Genomic DNA, 6000 nt, shown 5'->3' with positions numbered 1-6000 from the left:
CCACCTCTCCTCTCCCCGTCCTTACACCACACCAGCTCCTCCCACCCCCTGCAATGGGGCGCCGGTCTCCAATGGGACAGGTCTTGACTCTCAATCGATCCTCCTGCCTCAGCCTCCTAAAGTGCTGGGATTACATGGCTGGGCTACTGCACCCGGCATTCTCTTGCCAGGTACCCAGTGACCTCCTTGGTGCCAAATCTGTGTCTGATAAACCCTCATCCCACACCGCCAGTCGGGCCTTACCATCCCTGACCTCTCAGCAGCATGTGACCCTGATAAGCCCCTCTTCCTGAAACCCTCCTGTCCATGGTGCTCCGCCCGCCTACCCCCTAACCTGACCTGTGAGTGTTGTCTCCCAGCCTCCTTCCAGGTCCTTCCCTTTTCCCACAGCCCTTCAACCTCAGGGTTCCCTGGGCTCCATCCATTCTCTTCTCTTTTCTTTTTTTTTGAGTTAGGGTCTCACTCTGTTGCCCAGGCTAGAGTACAGTGGTGCAATCTCGGCTCACTGCAGCCTCAACCTCCCAGGCTCAAGTGATTCTCCCACCTCAGCCTCCTGAGTAGCTGGGACTACAGGCACGTGCCACCACACCTGGCTAATTTTATTTTTTGTAGAGACAGGGTCTCATTATGTTGTCCAGGCTGGTCTTGAACTCCTAGGGTCAATCGATCCTCCCACCTCAGCCTCCCAAAGTGCTGAGATTACAGGCCTGGGCCACCACACCTGGCATTCTCTTCCTTCTTTACCTGCATCTTTCTGCACCTCCGTGTCTGCAGTGCCCACATCTGTACCTGCGAGCCAGATCCTCCCCCCGTAAGACAGCCCCTACTATATGCCTAAGCTCTGAGCTGGGCACCAAGAAGACAGAGATTGAAGATGCCCCCAGAGCCATGAGTAGATCCATGACTACAGTGGGCATGGCTAGCGCTGACGTGGGGACCTCAAGGAGGTGGCTGTATCCTCCCCAAAGTGCTCCTTCCTGTGTTCTCCCTCAGAGATGGCATCAACTCCATCCACCCAGCCACTCAAAGCACAGAAATCTGTCCTTGCCTCCCTGCCATTATAATGCCATCACGTTCTGGGCATCCAATGTGTTGCATTCACTATGCTGGTAGCTCCCAGAAACCTCCCAACCTCACAGTAGCCACTGCTAAGATCCCAAGTGTATAGACCAGGACACTGAGGCTTTGAATGGTCACATAACATATCCAAGTTCACAAGGTTAATAAAGGGCAGGGCTGGGGTCTTGTTTACTTTTTTTTTTTTTTTTTCTCCAGAGACAGGGTCTCACTCTGTTCCCCAGGCTGGAGTGCAGTGGTGCAATCACACCTCATAGCAGCCTTGACCTCCTGGGCTCAAGCGATCCTCCCATCTCAGCCTCCTGAGTAGCTGGGACTACAGGTGTACACCACTGTGTCCAGCTAATTTTCTTTTTCTGTCTTTCTTTCTTTCTTTCTCTCTTTCTTTCTTTCCTTCTTTCTTTCTTTTTTTGAGAGACAGTCTCGCTCTGTCACCCAGGATGGAGTGCAATGGCACGATCTTGGCTCACTGCAATCTCCGCCTCCCGGGTTCAAGTGATTCTCCTGTCTCAACCTCCCAAGTAGCTGTGATTACAGGTGCCTGCCACCGTGCCTGGCTAATTTTTGTATTTTTAGTAGAGACAGGGTTTCACCATGTTGGCCAGGCTGGTCTGGAACTCCTGACCTCAGGTGATCCACCTGCCTTGGCTTCCCAAAGCGCTGGGATTGCAGGTGTGAGCCACTGTACCTGTACCTGGCCCTAATTTAACTTTTTTTCTTTCTGTTTTTTTTTTTTTTTTTTTTTTTTTTTTTTGCAGAGATGAGGCTGGTCTCAGCCTCCTGGGCTCTCACCTTGGCTTCCCAAGTGCTGGTATTATAGGCATAAGCCACTGTGTCTGACCTTGTTTGTATCTTTTGATTGCAAAGCCCATTCTTCTTCTTCTTCCTTCTCCTTCTCCTTCTTCTTCTTCAAGAGATGGGGTCTTACTCTGTTGCCCAGCCTGGACTCAAACTCCTGGGCTCAATCAGTCTTCCTACCTCACCCTCCTGAGTGGCTGGGACTACAGGGGCACACCACTGCACCCGGCTCACAGCCCATTCTTATAAAAGCATGCTCTTATAGCTCCTCTCTCAACTGTGACACCCAGAGCCGTCTCCAGGCCCTCTCCTGTTCCCACCACCTCAGGTCAGTCTAGGCCCTCACTGTCTTTCACCTGGGCCGTCAGCACAGCCTTCTCTCTTTGGTCTTCCCACTTGAACGAAGCCCCTTTCCTTTACATAATGTCTTCCTCCTCAGTCCTTAATGTGATTGCCCCTAAAACAAATGTGACCTGCCAGGCGCAGTGGCTCATGCCTGTAATCCCAGCACTTTGGGAGGCTGAGGCAGGCGGATCACCTGAGGTCGGGAGTTTGCGACCAGCCTGATCAACGTGGAGAAACCCTGTCTCTACCAAAAATATAAAATTAGCCGGGCATAGTGGCACATGTCTGTAATCCCAGGCACTAGGGAGGCTGAGGCAGGAGAATTGCTTGAACCTGGGAGGCAGAGGTTGCAGTAAGCCGAGATCACGCCATTACACTCCAGCCTGGGCAATAAGAGCGAAACTCCATCTCAAAAATACATAAATAAATACATAAAAATAAAAAATAAAAATATAAAAATTAGCCGGGTGTGGTAGCATGTGCCTGTAATCCCAGCTACTCTGGGGGCTGAGGCAACCAGTATGGTTGAACCTGGGAGGCTGAGGTTGGAGTGAGCCAAGATCGTGCCACTGCACTCCAGCCTGGGAGACAGAGCAAGATTCTGTCTCAAAAACAAACAAACAAAAAAATCAGAGTGAATAAATGGCATATTCCCACACCCGTTTTACCCAGGCGTAAAGAACAAAGCAAACTGTGAAGGCAGGGAGTTTTGTCTGTTGTGTGTTCACTGCTGGTTCTCCAGTGGCTCCACAGAACCTGGCACATGGTAGGCGCTCAGTAATTATGTGTTATAGGAATGAATGAGTGAATGGCGCACCACTCAAATCTGGCTGCAGCTCTAAAGATGGACACAGGCACACACATATAGCAATTCTTCTCACTGATCAGTGATTTCAAGCTCATTACATTCATGATCACTTATGGGCTACCCAAAGTGAGTCATGTGAATCATGAAGGAAGTTCTTCCTATGCAGTTGGCTACCCAGTGCCCCCCACCCTTTTTTTTTTTTCTTTTTGAGATGGCGCCTTGCTCTGTCACCCAGGCTGGAGTGCAGTGGCACAATCTCCACTCGCTGCAACCTCCACCTCCCAGGTTCAAGCCATCCTCCCACTTCAGCCTCCCGAGTAGCTGGGACCACAGGCACGTGCCATCTCACCCATCTAATTTTTTTGTATTTTTTGTAGAGACAGGGTTTCACCATGTTGCCCAGGCTGGTCTTGAACTCCTGACCTCAAGCAATCCACCCGCCTTGGCCTCCCAAAAGTGCTGGGATTACAGGTGTGAGCCACTGTGCCTGGCCAACCTTTTTATTTATTTATTATTTTTTTTTGAGACGGAGTCTCGCTCTGTCACCCAGGCTGGAGTGCAGTGGCGCGATCTCGGCTCACTGCAAGCTCCGCCTCCCGGGTTCACGCCATTCTCCTGCCTCAGCCTCTCCGAGTAGCTGAGACTACAGGCGCCCGCCACCACGCCCGGCTAATTTTTTGTATTTTTAGTAGAGACGGAGTTTCACCGTGGTCTCAATCTCTTGACCTCGTGATCCGCCCACCTCGGCCTCCCAAAGTGCTGGGATTACAAGCGTGAGCCACCGCGCCCGGCCTGGCCAACCTTTTTAAAATATCGATATAACCAGGCCAGCGCCTGATCAGAAAACTTCCCTGGTTTCCCATTGCTTATGGGGTAAAGCCCCAATTTCCTAACCTGGCTTTCCACTTTAGGGCATGCCACCTATTCTCACGCACCCTCTACTCCTATCCCGTTATTCCCTGCATTTTCATATCTCCATGCCTTTCCTCATGTCATTCTTGTCCCCTGGAACTCCTTTCCCTCTAACATCCCCAAGCCCACCTCCTGCTCATCTATCAAAGTTCAGCCACGGTGTCTTTCTTGGCCCTCCTGACACTAGAGGGAAAGCATAGCCAAATCCAGGCTCAGCTGCTCACTGCCCAAATGCCAAACACGAGATGAGAGTTGGGGGCTGAGCACGGTGGCTTATGCCTGTAATCCCAGCACTTTGGGAGGCCAGGATGGGCGGATCACGTGAGGTCAGGAGTTCAAGACCAGCCTGGCCAACATGGTGAAACCCTGTCTCTACTAAAAATACAAAAATTAGCTGGGCATGGTGGCTCACGTCTGTAATCCCAGCTACTTGGGGAGGCTGAGGCAGGAGAATCACTTGAACCCGGGAGGTGGAGGTTGCAGTGAGCCAAGATTATGCCACTGCACTCCAGCCTGGGTGACAGAATGAGACTCTGTCTAAAAAAAAAAAAAAAAAAAGAGTTGGTAGGAGGAAAGCAGGTTTATTCGGAGAGCCAGCAAACCGAGGAGATGGCAGACTAATGTCTGAAAGTCTCATCTCAAAATTTTCAGGCTGGCTGGGTTTTATATATTTATTATTTGAGACAATCTCTCACTGTTATCCAGGCTGGAGTACAGTGGCACAGTTATAGTTCACTGCAGCCTTGACCTCCCAGGTTCAAGCGATCCTCCCACGTCAGCCTCCGAAGTAGCTGGAACTATAGGCACATGCTACCAACCTGGCTCACTTTTTTTTTTTTTTTTTTTTTTGAGACAGAGTCTCACTCTGTCACCAGGCTGGAGTGCAGTGGCGTGCGCTTGGCTCACTACAACCTCCGCCTCCCGGGTTCAAGCAATTCTCCTGCCTCAGCCTCCCGAGTAGCTGGGACTACAGGCACGCACCACCACGCCCGGCTAATTTTTGTACTTTTAGTAGAGACGGGGTTTCACCATGTTGGCCAGAATGGTCTCGATCTCTTGAGCTCGTGATCCGCCTGCCTCGGCCTCCCAAAGTGCTGGGATTACAGGCGTGAGCCACCGCGCCCGGCCAACCTGGCTCACTTTTTGATTTTTTTTTGTAGAGATGGGGTCTCGCTATGTTCCCTAGGTTGGCCTGAAACTCCTGAGCTCAAGTGATGCCCCCACAACCAGCAGCCCCCCACCTCGGCCTCTCAAAGTGCTGGATTACAGGCATGAACCACCGCGCCCAGCTGGTAGGGGGTTGGTTATGAGAGGGGGTGGTTATGAGAGGGGATATATGGAAGCTATGCACAGGTTGACTCTAGATGGGTCAGTGTGTCTGGTCTCGATGACAGTCTTGAGCAGTGGGCCATCTGGTGGTCTGGCTGGCACTGGTTCGGGTGCAACAGGAATACAGGAGGCACTCAGCATTCTTCCCAGAGCCAGACATGCTGCAACCTTGATTCCCTGCTTAGTTTTTCAAGGCCACTTCCTGGAGTTCTTTATGCCAAGCACTAGTTAAGCATTATTAAAAGCCCAGCATAAAAGGAAAGGAGGGGAAAAATAAAAGCAAAAAAGAATAACTGATTTTCAAGATGGGGTGCTAGTTTCTGTCTCAAAAGCCTATTTTTTTTTTTCGAGACAGCGTCTCACTCCATCACCCAGGCTGGAGTGCAGTGGTGCCATCTTGGTTCACTGCAACCTCCGCCTCCCGGGTTCAAGTGAGTCTCTTGCCTCAGCCTCCCCAATAGCTGGGATTACAGGCACGCACCACCACGCCTGGCTAATTTTTTTTTTCTTTTTTTTTGAGATGGAGTCTGGTTCTGTCACCCAGGCTGGAGTGCAGTGGCACGATCTTGGCTCACTGCAACCTCTGCCTCCCAGGTTCAAGCAATTCTCTTGCCTCAGCCTCCTGAGTAGCTGGGATTACAGGCATGCACCACCATGCCTTGCTAATTTTTATTATTTACCTTATTTTATTTATTTTATTTTATTTTATTTTTTTGAGACAGAGTTTCACT

The sequence above is a fragment of the Symphalangus syndactylus genome, chromosome 11 (assembly GCF_028878055.3).
Source record: "Symphalangus syndactylus isolate Jambi chromosome 11, NHGRI_mSymSyn1-v2.1_pri, whole genome shotgun sequence".
NCBI classification, from domain to species: Eukaryota; Metazoa; Chordata; class Mammalia; order Primates; family Hylobatidae; genus Symphalangus; species Symphalangus syndactylus.
The sequence above is the reverse complement of the archived record's forward strand: the minus strand, read 5'-3'. Positions refer to the sequence as shown.